This window comes from Euleptes europaea, chromosome 12 (genome assembly GCF_029931775.1).
Source record: "Euleptes europaea isolate rEulEur1 chromosome 12, rEulEur1.hap1, whole genome shotgun sequence".
In the NCBI taxonomy this organism is placed as follows: Eukaryota; Metazoa; Chordata; class Lepidosauria; order Squamata; family Sphaerodactylidae; genus Euleptes; species Euleptes europaea.
Genome location: NC_079323.1, coordinates 12275154 through 12293512, shown reverse-complemented (window position 1 = coordinate 12293512; position 18359 = coordinate 12275154). Strand labels below are relative to the sequence as shown.

Genomic DNA, 18359 nt, shown 5'->3' with positions numbered 1-18359 from the left:
AAGACTCATCTTCCTGCCTGGGAATTAAGATCACAGGGAGAGGCCTTCCTGACTCTCCCATCAATCAAAGAAGCTTGTTAGGAGGGTATGCAAGAGAGAGCCTTTTCAGTGGCAGCCCCACGATTAGAGCAGGGGCTCCTGGGGGAGTGTGGGGGGAAGGTAGCTGTGACTTTCCTGTGTTGTACTTGGGGTTGGACTGGATGACCCTTGAGGTACCTTCCAGCTCTATTTTTCTGTGATTATGGAACAAACTCCTCAGGGAGGTGCTCCTGGCCCCCTCACTTTCACTCTTTAGGAGAAAGATGAAGACAGTTTTATTTAGGACTGCATTTGATTAAAGCAGTCTTAAATTGTAATTTTAAATTTTGGTTTTATCAAAAAAAATTTGCACAATTTTATTTATTTCATCTATATTGCAAGAAGAAAGGCAGCTAATAAATGTTTTAAATTAAATAAATAAAATTGTATTGAGACTTGGTGAATTTTAGGATTGAAGCTGTGCTTTCTGGTTTTTTAAATAAGGATGACCGCAAAATCCTATTTGGAGGGATTTTGCAAAAGTTAAAGATCCAGAGCACACAGGTTTTGTGCACTTTTGCGAGCAGGTATGATTTCAGGTGACTTCAAAATCCTTACTTTTTTTTTTTTGCAGGGGTGAGGTCTTTAAATCACTAGCTTGTCTTTAAACTTCTCGTACATCTGGGTAAACTTGCAGCTTTGTTATATTCAGTTGGTTTAAAATAAATCCTCCGCTGGGTATTAACGGCATTTAATACAATCGCTGGTGAATAGTCACTGTGTTCTCTCTGGCAGTGACTGTTGTGCCCTAAGGGGCCAATTCATACATATATTGGCTTTCTGGTTAGTGTTTGGAAAATCTGGCTCATGATACACCAGTCATACGCAACTATATCCATGTGCTTGCTTCCTTAGAGAGCCAGCGTGATGTAGTGGTCAAGAGCGGTGGACTCTCATCTGGAGAACCGGGTTTGATTCCCTGCTCTTCCACATGAGTGGCGGACTCTAATCTGGAGAGCCGAGTTTGATTCCCCACTCCTCCACATGAGCAGCGGACTCTAATCTGGCCATCCTTGTGGGTGGGATGGAAGGACTGCCCTGTAGAGTTCTGTTGGACACAGTGCGTTTCACTGTCAGTGTTTTTCATGCAAACCAGGCTTGGATACTGGGGAATTCTGTGATGGTGCTGAAGACTGTTGATTCAGAAAACCAGTTTCCACTAGGATCCCATAATGCAGGGGTGGTGAAAGTTGCTAAGTACTTGCTATGGTAGATCCAAGTGACCTGTTCTTCCTAAATGCCAAGTATGGGCCTCTTGTCGAAGCTTGACTCTGGACATTAGTACTATTTTAGTGTGGAAACACATTTTAAGCTGTCAGTGGTCTGTTTTTTTGTAGTGTTAGATTTTAATGCTGGATTTTAATTCCTCTTTTAATGTTTTGTTTTTGTTTTGTAAGCAGACTCAGGCAGGCTATCTAGGCTATCTAGGCTGCTAAAGAGCAAATTGTGTGTGTTTTCAAGGCAAGAGACATTCAGAGGTGGTTTGCCATAGCGACCCTGGTTATTCCTTGGTGGTCTTCATCCAAGTTCTTACCAGGGCTGACCCTGCTTAGCTTCTGAGATCTGATGAGATCGGGCTAGCCTGGGCCATCCAGGTCAGGGAAAGCTGTTTAACAGAGACTTCCTTTTCAAGTAATAAATAAAACCTCCATTTCTTTTGACAAATCTCTTGACACCAGATGGACAGGATTGCACATTGCATGATGTTCTGTGATTATTCTTCCTGACTTTTCATTTGGCCTGTACCGGTGGAAAGTAGCCATGTATTTTCCCCAGAAAGGGTTAAAGCAGTGTGGGTGATCAGGTTAGCCTGAGCCATCCAAGTCAGGGCAAGGAGCCAATTAGGTAATAAGTTTTTAATGGACCAAGCCAGGCATAGAGAATCTGGTGTAAGCAGCTGCTTGGGTCTCCCCTCTCCTGGGTGGGCCAGAGGGGAGACCCCAGTGAGATGACTAAACTTCCTCTTTTCTCAGAGATAAGAGAAGATAAACTTTGCAAGTGTTCCAGAAAAGGATCGTAATGTTTGTGTTGGGATTTCAGAAGAGGCAATTATTCCCTTTAGGAATACTCCTGGCAGATGGCCTCCTTGATTGACAATTAGCCTCCCTGAGAACCAAGTGTGAAGCACGGGAGAGAGAAATCAGAGCAATAGCCCAAGGAGGAGCTTTTTAAAAAACAGATCTTGTTTGTTGGTATGCAGTTTGCAACCCATGGCTTTGTAGCGTGTCTGCTCTCTAATAGTTTTACTGGACTGGTAGCAGAGGCTCCCTGCAGCTTCACAATCTGCATTGCTTTCAGCGACATTACTGGAGGGGAGCGCATGCATGCTGCCTGCGAGAATGGAACACTAGGGGGTGCCCGAACATGGGCCTTGCTTTTCGGTCTCTGATTCTGGCGATCTTTTTCACGCCCTCTGAGTGGAAAGGGTGGGACGGCGCTCCTAAGGTATGCCGTTGTGCCAAGTTTCACAGCGGCCAAAAAAAAGGGGTTGGCAGTTTTAATTCATCGTAAAAGCGAAAAATCCAGCGGCACCCTAAAGACTAACAACACTTCTTTCAATGGGAGCTTTTATAAGTCACAGCACACTTCCTCTTTTTTAATTCATGATCCCCCCCTTGTGCTAAACTGGAGCTCTCTGTGTTAGATGTCACGCAAAACTGATTGTATGCTATTTTGTCTTTGGTTTCGTACACTATTTTTGTGCTGTTCCTGGTTAATCGACGATTACTTTTAATATTTGAAAATATAAATGTATTTTATTATTGTTTTAATCTGCCTAATAACATCAGACTCTAGTTGCCTACCCTGACTGTTTGTGGCTGTCTTTTGAATTTGGGGCCTTTTGCACGTACTCTGTGAAATGACCGTGACCTCTCTTCTTATGCTACAGTGATTACCGCCCAGATACTGGGACTTTTCATTTTGATTTTATTTAGTTCATGTATACCCTGCCTTTCTCCCCAACCCATAGTTAGCGTTGCCAGGTCCCTCTTCGCCACCGGTGGGAGGTTTTTGGGGGTGGAGCCTGAGGAGGGCGGGGTTTGGGGAGGGGAGGAACTTCAATGCCTTAGTGTCCAATTGCCAAAGCGGCCCTTTTCTCCAGGGGGACTGATCTCTGTCGGCTGGAGATAAGTTGTAACAGCAGGAGATCTCCAGCTAGTACCTGGAGGTTTAGCAAAAATAAAGCACCGATACTAAATAGACAAGCTGTGTGAAATAATAGTATCAAACTCACTAAGTTATATGCAAAAGTGTTATATTATATACAAATGTTATATTATACAAGTGTTATATTATATACAAGTGTTATATTATATACAAATGCAAGGAGCCAACAATGATAAGGATACATACATGAACATATATACAAAGATAGAATGTAGCTAGCAAGCTACCAAACAAGATGGTCAGTTTCAACAATTTCAACAGTTTCAACAATTGTCTTTCAAAGGTAAGTACAATGACTTATTCTATATATTTCTTTCCAGGGAAGAAGATGGAGCCTGGAGCAGATACGCTTTGATGTGCCTCTATCTGCTCCAGGCTCCATCTTCTTCCCTGGAAAGAAATATATCGAATAAGTCATTGTACTTACCTTTGAAAGACAATTGTTGAAACTGTTGAAATTGTTGAAACTGACCATCTTGTTTGGTAGCTTGCTAACTACATTCTCTCTTTGTATATATGTTCATGTATGTATCCTTATCATTGTTGGCTCCTTGCACTTGTATATAATATAATTACACTTTTGCATATAACTTAGTGAGCTTGATACTATTAAAATATTGTCGAAGGCTTTCACGGTCAGAGTTCATTGGTTCTTGTAGGTTATCCGGGCTGTGTAACCGTGGTCTTGGAATTTTCTTTCCTGACGTTTCGCCAGCAGCTGTGGCAGGCGTCTTCAGAGGAGTAACACTGAAGGACAGTGTCTCTCAGTGTCAAGTGTGTAGGAAGAGTCAGAGAGGGGTTGGGTTTGAGCTGAGTACTGTCCTGCAGAAGTAATGTGCTAATCATTGTCCTGTAAGTATCAAGATAATGTACTAATGAGGATGTGGTATGTTAATATGGAACCATTGTATCCTGAAGTGATCTGTTAAAGTGTGAAATCCAAAGCTAATCTGCATGGCTATTGTTGACTGTAGCCTTTGTTAGTCTGGAGGTTTTTCAGGGCAGGAAGCCAAGCCTTATTCATTCTTAAACTCTCTTCTTTTCTGTTAAAGTTGTGCTGATGTTTATGAATTTCAATGGCTTCTCTGTGCAATCTGACAAAATAGTTGGTAGAATTGTCCAGTCTTTCAGTGTCTTGGAATAAGACCCTGTGCCCTGTTTGTGTCAGTCCATGTTCAGCCACTGCTGATTTCTCAGGTTGGCCAAGTCTGCAGTATCTTTCATGTTCTTTTATCCTTGTTTGTATGCTGCGTTTTATGGTCCCGATGTAAACTTCTCCACAGCTGCAAGGTATACGATATACTCCTGCAGAGGTGAGGGGGTCTCTTTTGTCTTTTGCTGATCGTAGCATTTGTTGTATTTTCTTGGTGGGTTTAAACACCGTTTGTAGGTTATGTTTTTTCAAAAGTTTCTCCATCCTATCAGTGACTCCTTTAATAAATGGCAAGAATACCTTTCCTATGGGGGACTGTTTTTCCTGAGTTTTCTGATTTTTGTTTGGTTTAATGGCCCTTCTGATTTCATTCTTGGAATAGCCGTTTGCTAGCAGTGCGTGATTTAAATGATTAGTTTCTTCCTTGAGAAACTGTGGTTCACAGATCCGTCTTGCACGGTCCATTAATGTTTTGATTATTCCTCTTTTCTGTCGGGGGTGGTGGTTGGAGTTTTTGTGTAAGTAGCGATCTGTGTGAGTTGGTTTCCGGTAGACATCAGCACAACTTTAACAGAAAAGAAGAGAGTTTAAGAATGAATAAGGCTTGGCTTCCTGCCCTGAAAAACCTCCAGACTAACAAAGGCTACAGTCAACAATAGCCATGCAGATTAGCTTTGGATTTCACACATTAACAGATCACTTCAGGATACAATGGTTCCATATTAACATACCACATCCTCATTAGTACATTATCTTGATACTTACAGGACAATGATTAGCACATTACTTCTGCAGGACAGTACTCAGCTCAAACCCAACCCCTCTCTGACTCTTCCTACACACTTGACACTGAGAGACACTGTCCTTCAGTGTTACTCCTCTGAAGATGCCTGCCACAGCTGCTGGCGAAACGTCAGGAAAGAAAATTCCAAGACCACGGTTACACAGCCCGGATAACCTACAAGAACTTGATACTATTATTTCACACAGTACCTGGAGGTTGGCAACCCTACCCATAGTGTCTACCTTGGCTATTTCATCTGTAGAAGAAAAACTTGTTTTTGGGTCGACTCAGATTTTTAAAAAATTCCTCCTTCTATTTCCTTTTTTAAAAAAGAACAGGAAAAAAAACTTAAGAAGAATATACATAAAGTAAAGACAGAAATATAATAACAGTGGTGATGGATCTAGACATATTTCTATAAATGGTTTCCAAATATCTAAAAACAAGTCCATGTGCAATTGCCGTTTATATGCTATGCATTCAAATATTGACAGACTTCTAAGGTCCTCAGTCCATTGATTTTCCAGAGGTGGGCTTTTATCTTTCCATTTTTGTAGTATAAGTCGTTTAGCTGTAGTAAGGGCACGGAGGGTCCATTTTTGTTGACCATCGCTTAGTTTCTAAGAGACAGGCAAATAGTTTAAAAGTACATAGACATCCTAAAAAATCAGTTGATCTTCTAGATCAGGGTTTCTTAAACCATTTTCCACTTGCGACCCCTTTTGGCCCGAGAAATGTTTACGCGACCCCGGGTATATAGGTATATAAAATAGGTGCACAAATAAAACATTTACTGATAATAAATCATAAAGAAGTTTATTTTAAAATAATTATTTGGTATACATATGATTTTACCATTTATTAAAAATGTTTGCGACTCCCACATTTAGTTACCCGACCCCATATGGGGTTGCGACCCACAGTTTAAGAAGCTTTGTTCTAGATGGTGATCTCCTGGCACCCTTGAATAGATACGCCATAAGTGTTATGTAGCTTGTCACTTTGTTTATAGGCCAGTGGTCGTCAGAAGCTTTGGGTTCAGAAGAAACGTCCTTCAGAAATAAATGCGGTTAGATTCAAATGAGAGAACCGGCCCTGCTCTTGTGTGACTGATTCAATGCCAGAGGCCTAGTCTAATAGTATACTTAGTACTATTTTTCTGGACTTATTTTTTTCTTGGTTTGAGCTGGCTCGGTATTCACCTCCTAATCGCTTCTCCCTGTTATTATGCCTATTATGCCTAATCTCTTCTCCCTATTATGCCTGCGGTGGGTACCTTACAGTCACTGTCCGCGTAGCCCTTAACTCTACAGGAGAGAAGGCTTTGTATCCTTAGCTCTGTTCCTTTGCAGCACAGCGGGAACTCTGCCTACAGCGGCAGAGGGATAAGCAGTTGTCCCAAAAGACAGGATTGGGCCACAGCTGGTTGTTTTTCCCTGCAGCTATGAATTCAGTGTGCAAACAGTGTCCATGTTTGGAAGGCAGCAACTCTGAAACCAGGACTAATTTTGACGGATCTGTATATTCTTTTTTAAAAAATTATATGATTTTATTGTTTTTATAAAGGGATACAGAAAGAAGAAAAGGGGATAAAGGGATAAGGAGAACAAGATCAAACCTATTTCGTCTTCCGAGCTTTACACAGCCGGAAATATCATCATATCAAAATAACATCTATCGTCTTAAACATATAAACATCATTTTAAGCATTCATTGAATAATTTCTAAAATAATTCTCAAAACTCGTTGTTTCTAGAAAATATTCATGGCACATGAGTAGAATGGTGTCCATGTTGGAAGGCAGCAACCCTTAAATCAGGACTAATTTTGGTGGATCTGTATATTCTTGTAAGGAAAGTTTGTTGTGTGTGTGCATGTGTGAAATTCAAACTAACCTGAGCTGGAACAGCGAGGCTTGTTTCACATTTGCTTCCACGAATAGGGTTGATAACCACCAGGTAGTGGCTGGAGATCTCCCGCTTATTACAACTGTTCTCCAGCCGATAGAGATCCGTTCCCCTGGAGAAAATGGCCACTTTTGGCAATTGGACTCTCTGGCATTGAAGTCTCTCCCCAAACCCCGCCCCCCTCAGGCTTCGCCCCCAAAACCTCCCGCCGGTAGCAAAGAGGGACCTGGCAACCCTATCTGCTTTCCAGTTCCTTGCAAACGCCAACCACTCTTGCCACTGTCACTGTATACCTAAATAATTCCTTATATATTTTTGGCATACTGTTTGCTAAAATATTTGATAACATGCTGGGCTTTTGTCTTCATCCATCTGATTTTAGCGGCAACTAATTGGATTATTGCCGTGTTGTGCGGTGGCGTGACAACCTGAGTGCATAATCTAATTCATTTCACTCTGCCCACAATAGGCTTTTCTTTCCTGGTGTTTCTGTTTGGGGGGCGGGGGGTTTGGAATGAATCATTGGCATCTGCCGGCGTCTAGATTTTTCGCACGTGGAATATTCGCCCTGCCTTCTAGGCTGTTGAGAAGTGGGTGTCCACCACCACCCTTTTCACAACAGCATCATGGGGCATTTGTGCACCTCCTGGGGTTTCACCGGCTTTTCTCCTATCTTTGCTGTAAAATTTTGGGGAACGTCTCAGCAAAGCCTGGATGGATGCTGCATGGTCAAGAAAGTTAGGATTTGCCCTGCCTGTACAGCAATGATTTTCCTTGCCCCAGTCCTAACAGCCCCCCTACCCAAGCTGGGCTTAGAAAAAATATCAGTTGAATGTCATTTTTTAAATAACGGTATATAACATGTCTTATCAGCTTCTCTGAATTCCCTGATTTCATTTTTTTTTTTTAAAGTCTCTAACCCCTTTAGTTGTGGAGTCTTTCCCCTTCTGTCTCCACAACCAAAGGGGCTCTTCTTCTCCATAGTGGTTGCGGGCCAGGCTCTCTGGTTTATACAAGAGAGGCCATTTATGCTTGGTAATTAGCAGCGTGTTCCAGGCTAAAGTGACCTAATTTTTTTTTTTTAGTTTTTCACACTGAACTGTCATTTAGGAAGTGACTGCAAAGCCAGCACATACCTTCTTCGCATTTCTTAAGAGCCCCTTTAAGGAGGCCTTTTGTGTTTGCTTCGCCCCCGCCTCGAAAAGTCCCCTCAAGGAAGCATGCAAAATCACAGCCGTGTGTTAGCTATGCAAACGGCGGTTGCTAATGGAAGGAAGGAAGGAGCAGGCGAGTGGGGTGTGTATGGAATTTCTCCTTTTGCGTGGGGACAGTGAATAGGCATTTTAAAGGTTGCATTTGAAAAAAAGCTTTGAGTGAGCATCAAAATTGACCCTGCATAAATGGCCCCAGTGTGGTGTAGCGTTTAAGAGCATGGGACTGATATCCAGTTCAAATCCCCACTCGTGCCAAGGAAGCTCGCTGGATGGCTTTAGGCCAGTCACATTTTGTTTTCTTCCGCAACTGAGCTTCATCCTAGAAAACAGTTTCAGAACCCAATGATGCTGGTAAGCAGTGGTTCAAAATGAGTCTTGGTATGTTAGCTAAAGGATTATTGTGGTTGTGCTGTTATAGTGTGTGTGCGAGAGACAATTTTAGCACAGCATTCTGTATTGCTGGGTATACTTTGCATATTTTGGCATGCAGAAGGTCCCAGGTTCAATCCCCGGCATCTCCAGTTAAAGGGACTAGGCAAGTAGGTGATATGAAAGACCTCTGCTTGAGACCCTGGAGAGCCACTGCCGGTCTGGGTAGACAATACTGACTTTGATGGACTGAGGGTCTGATTCAGTATAAGGCAGCTTCATGTGTTCATGTGTATGTGGGTTCTTATACTCAAACATGGTAGAAGCAAAGGCAGCTGTCAACCAATAAAAAATTTAGCTGATTTCTGAGGAGGCAAGAGATTGATCGAGTACCTTACAACTTGCACGTTATCAGTACCTGAATATAGGTCCCCCTTTAAAAAACACACATCAATTTGCAGTTTAATCACAAAATTGCTCATTGTCAGCTTCAATATTCTCTTACATTTCTTACTACAGTTACTTTGCAGAACCAGTGTAGCTGCTTTAAAAAAAAAGCAAATGAGCCGTTGATTCACAATATTGATCTAAAGCCTGTCCTCACTGACTAACCAACTAAAACTTAATATTTCCTCATTTCCTTTAGCTTTCCATCCTTCGTTATGGGAAGGCCATTGAAATCCTATTGTCACCTAAGCTTTCTCCCCCTCCCCTGCCCCATAGCCACCTGTTGCATACCCCCGCCTGTAGACAAGGGAGCAACTTTCCCCATTGTCAAGTGTTTTCTCTTACTTTGTCAGGGGAAAAATGGAGCATCCAAGGCCAACAACAGCTTAGCAGAACATCCATTCATTTGAGTGTTATCCAGCTTTTTCGCTCAAAAGTCTAGGATTTATTCTGTTAAATAACAAAATGGCTGCAAGCATAAAGAAAAGGGGAGAGAAACCTGTCTAGACACGGGGGGAAAAAACAAGTGCAAGAGCGCTAGAGATCTCAATTGTGAAGAATAGGTGTACTCATCCAGACCCATATAATGAATACATGTTTGAAATATGTGGTGGAAAGCTTTGTCAAGTCGCAGCCAATTTGTGGTTTGCCATTTTCTGCCTCCTCAGAGTTTTCCTTGGTGGTCTCCCTGCTAGGTACTAACCAGGACTGAGCTTGAACGTATGCACATAGGTCACTTACGCATGGGTACTTTCACTCATGTTTACACGCCCCCCCCCCGGGTATGTCTCAGTTGTTCCTTGTAGTTATGCATGTGTTTTCCCTCCTTTAGAGATGACCTCGCTGCCAGCCCTCACAAACCCTGGACCTTCCCGTTCCTCTGTTAACCCGCTTCTGCCCTCTCCCCTGAGCTCAGCCTGGGTGAAATCTCTGTGCATAAGGCAAAGTGCGGGACACACAAGCTTAGTTTTGCTCACAGCCAATTACAAAGCAGTGTGTAAAGAGGCGGGGATTCAAATACTTCCTGCTTCCTTGGAGCTCTTTCTGAGCCGAAGAAAGGCTTTTTAAAACTGAGGCTTGGATTCCCCCCCTCTCCTTCTTTTCAGATTGCTCCGTTTTTTCTTTTATGTTCTTAAAATGCTTTTTTATGCATCAGGTGGGTTTCGGGGGAGGGAACTTTTATCTCACTACAGCCAATTACGAAGCAGCATTTCAAGGGGCGGGGATTCAAATACTTCCTGATTTAAGCTTGGAGACTACTGGTGCACAGACTCCCAACAGGAAAGTGTGGGTCCAGCGAGCAACAAACCTCAGGTAAAACTCCCATGCATAAACGACCATAGTTATACATATCTGAACATTAACTCTGCGAGACATATAAGGCGTAAAATATACTGTAATGGCCATACAATTTGCAGTCATTGACAAAATATGAACTATTCAAAAAGTACAATTCACACTAATGGCTGTAGATTTAATATTCATATGTGATATATTGTATTGCAATATGTGTATATGTTTCAACACTTGTTCATTATATAGGTTAAGGTGTTTCTCCTTTTGGATTTCCCTAATGTACCTATCGTTCACATCTGCGACGTCTAGTTAGTACTCAAAGCATCAAGAGCCACCAGGAATTAGCAGTGCTAAAAGATGTAGCGCAGTGGTAATTAGAAACAAGCCAACCATCAAATGCCAATATCATGTTTTAACACTTGGAAAACATTGGCAGCACCAGTAGCTGAAGAGCTTCGGCGGAAATTAGTAACACTCCTGCTTTCAAGTTGTCTATGAATTACTATTTTTGCTTCAAGAAACCTCTTCAAGCAAGCAAAAAAAAAAAAAACCAAAAAACAACCCATACAACTTGAAAGCTCGAGCTGCATGTGTTGTGCCAAAGATAACATTCAGCGTAGGGAATTTTAACTGAGTAATAAAATATATTTTTATTTTACTTGACCCATTGGCCTCGGCCTTATTTTTTATCTCTTAGTGCCTGCAGTGTGGCCCATTTATCCCCCCCCATTTCAATTACAGTCCTCAAAATGGCTCCCAACGCCTTAAAAGTACAACCTAAACTATTTTCCACCTGTTCGATTCCCATTGCGAAATGAATGGTTTAGCGCAGGGGTCGGCAAACTCATTAGTCAAAAGAGCCAAATATCAACAGTACAACGATTGAGATTTATTTTGAGAGCCAAATTTCTTAAACTTAGACTATATAGGTAGGTACACTGTTTATTAACTTAATAAACTTTAATTAAAGTTTTAAGTCTTAATTAAACTATAGGTACACTGAATAAAACTTGATATCATACTTAATAGTGATCTTATTTATTGATAAAAATTAAATTGTAAGTCCCTGCCATTTCCCCGTCCGGAGTCCTCGTCTGGAGGCCTGGTCTACCGCCATAAAAGCCTATTGGTAGACCTGGCATCCCACTAGGACTCAGCCGGAGGCCAGGTCTACCAAAGGAAGCCTGCCCCGCCCAATAGCTGATAGGCGGGGGGGCAGGAACCGCCGAGCCGCCCGCCCAGCAATCGCGCGGCTAGAGGGGAGGGGAGGCTTTAGCCTCCCAACCATTGAGGGAAAGGGAAAGGGGGACCCGGCCATTCTCTACAGCGGGGGGTGGGAGGGAAGAGACAGCACGCCCGCTCTCAGGCGCGCTGGCTCCGCAGCCCGGCTGCCGGCGCGAGTGGGTGCAAGAGCAGGGGCTCCGAACCAAGTTCGGAGAGCCGCACTCAACATGCCAAAGAGCCGCATGCGGCTCTGGAGCCGCAGTTTTGAGACCCCTGGTTTAGCGTCTTCCTCCAAAGGCAAGAGGTCCCAGTGTCCTGAGAACCAAGTAAGGAGAAGTCAGATGTTTCCTGCTTCTGACACCGTCCTGTTGATGAATTCAAAATGGCACGTGCTTGTACAGAGTACTCACCACCTCTTCCAGGATGAGCTATTTAGTTTGTCTGTTTCCTAAGAGTTGAGCTGTGGGAAGCCAGGTGCAAGGTAACAGGGAAATGGTCAGGGGAACTGCAAGATCTGGGATAGCACCTAGAGAAAAGGAAGTGGGTTGAAGTCTGTCAATGGCTGATGGCCATTTATATGTTCTCGTCCTTTTCTGCTGCATCCAAATTGTTCCGGGATAGAGCTGCCTCCTTAAGGACAACCTGGGCACCCCCCCATTTGCTCTTAGTAAACAACTACAGAAAGATAGATAACAATGGGTAGCCGTGTTAGTCTTCCACTATCAGTAGAAAAGAGCAAGAGTCCTGTAGCACCTTAAAGACTAACAACATTTCTGGCAGGGTATGAGCTTTCGTGAGTCACCTGAAGAAGTGAGCTTTCGTAAGGTACCTGAAGAAGTGAGCTGTGGCTCACGAAAGCTTGTACCCTGCGAACTTACTGTGGTTGTAGAACCTGCTAGAACTTACTGTGGTTGTAGAAAAGAGCAAGAGTCCAGGAGCACCTTAAAGACTAACAACATTTCTGGCAGTTATGAGCTGTGGCTCATGAAAGCTCATACCCTGCCAGAAGTTTTGTTAAGTCTTTAAGGTGCTACTGGACTATTGCTCTTTTCTACGACTACAGTAAGAAACAGCCTAACGTGTCTTTTTATCTCTTCGTTCACACTAGGGAAGCCGTTGGAGATTTCTGTTGGGAGCGTGGTACGTGCTATACTTCTGAATGAAGGAGTCTGTCTGTGGTAGAACCTGTCACAAGACAAGCGGGGTGGGGGGGAGTGACAGTGATAAAATAGCCTCCTGATGATCTCAAGTGTTGTCCCTGAGCTTGTTGCCAAAAAAACTCTGGCCTCTTGTAAACTCCCTGAAAGCGATAATTTCTCTTGGGTGGCCTGTCGCAGAATGCAGAGGATAAAATAACGTCCCAGGGCTCTTAATACACCCAGTTAATTTGGTATGTGGACTAAAGGGGCCAAAGATTGTTGTCGTCTTCAAAAAACGAGTTATGAGTGAGGTCAACTCGGGAATATTTTCTTTTTATTTAGCAAATAGTTTAACAAAATGGAAAGGAGGGCTTTCTGAAGAGGATTGATTAAATGGAACGAAAGCCTTCAAGATAATAGTATTGATGCTTTGTATGTGGAAGGCAGGGGAGGGGGAAATGAGTGCCTTGCTTTAAAAACCTAAGCTAATCACCTTAAAAGGAATTGATGGGAGCTTTACATATCTATACTATTTTGAAATAAGCCAGTACAAAGAATTCTTCCTCACTAACTTGCCTGAGGAAATGGAAATCTAAGCTCGTTTGCATCTTTTAAAACCACAATGAATAGTGCAGATTTATCTGCTCTTATGGCTGCTTTGGCTAGGCAGGGATTTAAAAAAAACGTGGATATTATTCGTGCTGCTCTTGTATTTTTAATTTACTGTCTGCACAACCAGCAGTTGACAGTGCTTAGGGAAACAGGGAAGAGGTGCTATTTAAAATCCTACATACCAATTAGAGATGTAAAGGCCTGGGGGTGGGGATCCCATCTTTTCCCCACACTAGGAGAGCCAGCGTGGTGTAGTGGTTAAGAGCGGTGGATTTGGAGCGGTGGACTCTAATCTGGAGAACCAGGTTTGATTCCCCACACCTCCACATGAGCAGCGGACGCTAATTTGGTGAACTGGATTTGTTTCCCCACTCCTACACACGAGGCCAGCTAGGTGACCTTGGACTAGTCACTGCTGTCTTAGAGCTCTCTCAGCCCCACCTACTTCACAGGGAGTCTGTTTTGGGGAGGGGAAGGGAAGGTAATTGTAAGCTGGTTTGATTCTTCCTTAAGTGTTAGAGATAGTGAGCATATAAAAACCAACTCCTTCTTCTTCAGGAAAGGGGTAAAAGTTCTGAATAACTCCCATGTTGGCAAGCATCTTTGCTGATATCAGGAAGGCAGTCTTCTTTTGTATGGTTTTGTATGAAAATGGGAGCTGGCTTCACGGATTATGGCCTGGTTTGCAGCCATAGCTGTCCAAATTCAACTGCAAATAGAAGTATTTGGAAACCCTATGAAAACTGAAATGTTTCTTCCTAAGTAAAAGGTAAAGGTCCCCTGTGCAAGCACCGGGTCATTCCTGACCCATGGGGTGATGTCACATCCCGACATTTACTAGGCAGACTTTGTTTACGGGGTTGTTTGCCAGTGCCTTCCCCAGTCATCTTTCCTTTACCCCCAGCAAGCTGGGTACTCCTTTTACCGACCTCGGAAGGATGGAAGGCTGAGTCAATCTTGAGCTGGCTACCTGAAACCGACTTCCGTTGGGATAGAACTCAGGTCGTGAGCAGAGCTTGGACTGCAGTACTGCAGCTTACCACTCTGCGCCATGGGGCTCTTCCTACCTAATAGTTTATAACAGGGGTGTCAAACATACGGCCCGCGGGCTGAATCCTTGAGAGCTGTTATCTGGCCCACGAACCAGCCAGCCACCCAGTCCCGATCTGCCAGTCAAGGCAGCCACCCCACCACTCTCGATCCTGGGCTGATGAGCCCACTGTGGGCTTGCCAGCCAAGGCAGCCCCCCCTCTCTTATCTGGGCTGGTGAGGTGAGGTGTGGCCCAGCCTGACCAAGTGACATTTATGTCATATCCGACCCTCGTAACAAATGAGTTTGACACTCCTGATTTATAAACTTGTGTAACTTTAACTTTTTCATCCCTGATATTTGAATGCATCACCATGTTCTTGAGACACGTTTCTGAAGGGACGAGGCTTTGTTAAATTAGACAAGAGGAACGCTAGTGTTTGAAGCTGGAATAAAGGATAGACGTTTTCTAGAATTGACTTTGGTAGACGTTATGACTGCTGCATCTCATTTGTGCGTGTGCGTTTCATGGCATTTTCTGCAATTGTGAATCGATTGGTGGTTTGAATCGACTTTGAGGGGGCTAATTAAACTGGCCTTTCTGTACCCTTTCATTACACAATTTAGTTTGTCCTTAGATGCTTCAGGTAAATGACAAATTAGTGCTTCTTTGGCTGCATCTGTGTCTATAAACTCCTCTACCAAATTACTTTGGATGGAAATACAGGATCAAAAAGTAATATCATGACCTATCATCGCTTCCTTCTCCCCAACAAAACTTTCAAGGTGTCCTTGACATGAAGAAGGAAATTGGTGAGGTAGCCAGAGAGGAAAATAATGTACTAATGGAGGAGTTGCTCTACTTCACATTGGATTCATAATTATATGATATATAAATTATTTGCTTTTGCTTCAATGTCAAAACTAATCTATTTGATAAAAAGACAACCACTAGATGACTTCAAATGTAAATGGCAACCACTATATGATAAACATGCTTCATCATTGAATTTTGCCAATTGTTTTTAAGTGTATTAACTTGACATATAATATGAAGAAGATACATCTAGTTTTAGTTTTTAATAGAGGATCTATATTATTACTAGAGAAACTATTAGTGCGTACTCATGAAATGTCTATAGAAATTAAATATCATTCATTTTGTAAGAAAGAAAAGTAATATGGGGCATCATAATATAATTAACTATAAAAATTATAGCAGGTACTCTTAAGTTAAATTGGTTTTTGATGTACGTCTGTAGTGCATTGACGAAACTTGGACACAATTCTTTTCTCTCTCAATTTTCCCTCTTTTTTATTTCTGCACCCTATAAAATAAAATAAAATATATATTGACAAAAAAAGAGAAAACAGTTCTTAATACAATAAATGGTGGTCTGGCGATGAGGCCTTTGTACAATACCGCCTCAGACCCCCTTTTTCTTCTACCTGCCTGGGGTTCATCCATCTTCTGTTCCGTGAAATAAACAGAGTGCTTCAAAGCACCCATGGAACGTGCTAATGCCAATGATGGGATGGAATAATGGGATGGAGCCAGGTGCAAATCAAATATGAGTTCACTGCTAATTTTATCTTCGCTTAGCAGTCTGAGCCTATGCATGTTTACTTGGGAGCAGGCCCCATGGAGTTCAGCAGGGCATATTTCTGGGCAGGTGTTCCTAGAATGTCCACCTTATTCTCTGTGACAACAGGGATCCATGCTAAATTTTAACTGAATATTTGAGTTTTTCTCTACTTCTAAATTGTATGAGACGATCTTGTATTTTCTGAGTTTCTAGTGGAAAAGTGAATTTCTTTAGTTTCTGCTTGATGAAGCTGCAGTCTACATGTTGTTTCTAAGCCCAGATTATAAAACTTGAGTGGTTTTGGGTTTTTTTTTAACTGTAAGGGCAATGGTTTCTGTCTCTCAGTTTCATTTTCCGAACTAACAAAAACTGAGGAATACTTTAAAAACCATAGCATCATAGAGTTGGAAGGGCCACCAAGGTCATCTAGTCCAACTCCCTGCACAATGCAGGGAATTCCAAACTACCTCCCCCCCCACACACCCTCAGTGACCCCTACTCTATGCCCAGAAGATGGCCAAGATGCCCTCTCTCTCATGAACTGCCTAAGGTCATAGAATCAGCATTGCTGACAGATGGCCATCTAGCCTCTTCTTAAAAACCTCCAGGGAAGGAGAGCTCACCACCTTCCGAGGAAGCCTGTTCCACTGAGGAACAAAATCTTAGAGTGCACCAACTTGCAGCCCCATTTCTAAGACTAGGTTTAATTATAATTGAAGAAAAAAATGAAGGCGTTTATTGTTAAAATTGTAGCATTGCATATATTGTTAAATCATATACGGATGACATGGACAGAACATATGCATAAATGGTCTGAATGTAGTGTTCTCACTATGAGCATGCAGAGCTTGGGATGGGACTAGCAGTTGAGATCTTGACCATAGCTCAGCGGTAGAGGGGCCGTAGCTCAGCGGTAGAGCATCTGCCTGAGACCCTGGAGAGCTGCTGCCGTTCTGAGTAGACAATACTGACTTTGATGGACCAAGGGTCTGATTCAGTATAAGGCATCTTCATGTGTTCCATGTGTTCTTCCAATACTTCCTTCGTAATATATACTAATTAAGTGTCATCAAGTAGCAACTGACATATGGCGACCCCACAAGGCAAGAGAGAAGCAGAGGCGGTTTGCCACTGCCTTTCTCTGCAAAGCTTCCACTTTTAGCTTGAAATGTCTCTGGACTTGTTATGTTCACCTGCTTCCCTTTTGATGCCAGACAAATCTTCATCTGCATTGAGAATCCCTTGTATAATGCCAGCAGCCTTGAAAACTTAGCTAACTTCACTTAATACTATCCTCTTTAAAACGTTTCATGCCACTGGAGTCTATGTAATAACGATGCTTGCATTTGGGGGGGATAGTGGAGATTATGAGCACATCACAATGACAGCTGATCCTGGGACTTAATTTGCATTCAGACTCTGTTTCATGTGTTTACTTTAGCCTCGCAGAAGAGGGAACTGGTCTGTAGGGAAGCTATTTAGACAAGATAAAGCAAAAGCTTTACGATATCTTTAGAATCTACCTGCCCTCTTGGCAATTTAGCTATTTTGCTTTCTCCAAGTGCTTTTCCTGTTTTGGTTTAAAATGTGGGTAGTTTAATGGTGCGGCTTGAGCATTTCTGATAACGGTGCACTTAATAGACGGTTTATCCTTTCCCCGCCCCTTTAATTGACTGTCCCAACAGTCAATCCTGGATCATATTTAGTCCTCATCAACCTTCTCCCCCCCGGGTTGCCATCCTCCAGGTATTAGCTGGAGATCGCCTGCTATTACAACTGATATCCAGCAGATAAAGATCACTTCCCCTGGAGAAAATGGCCGCTTTGGCAATTGGAGTCTATGGCATTGAAGTCCCTCCCCTTCCCCAAATTCCGCCCTCCTCAGGCTCCGCCCCAAAAACCTCCCGCTAGTGTTGAAGAGGGACCTGGCAACCCTACCCCCCTTTTGGTTAATTAGGAAAGTCCTTATATTTCTGCATGCCTGGGAAGCTGAGGAACTGTGTAAATATGACTTGGCAAAAATATAACTCTATATGCAGAAACCTCAATCTTATCTATAGGTGGCTCAGTTTTGCTGCATTTGTTACCTGCCAGTCTATTATTAAAGTAATACCACCTCTGAACTTCCCTTCCCCTTTCCCCCCCTGCTAAACTAAAATTCTAGTGCCAGTTGAAAAATTTGCAGACATTGGTTTGGAAGCTCATGTTGCAAAAAAGTTTGTGTTCTGAAAGTTTTCATTAAAATGTCATGTTTGGATGCTTTTATTAATAATACCCGGAAGCTAAATCTTTGTTTGGATATGCATGGAAATTGTCTTTTTTTTTTTTTTTTTTTTTGTGCCTTCCCAGTTA

The 18359-nt window shown here is 42.6% G+C and overlaps 1 protein-coding gene across 1 annotated transcript in view; it reads left to right on the top strand.

Moving 5' to 3' along the window:
- SLC36A4 (solute carrier family 36 member 4) overlaps positions 1-18359 on the top strand; it is a 54479-nt gene that overhangs the window by 22722 nt on the left and 13398 nt on the right. The window lies entirely within an intron of this gene.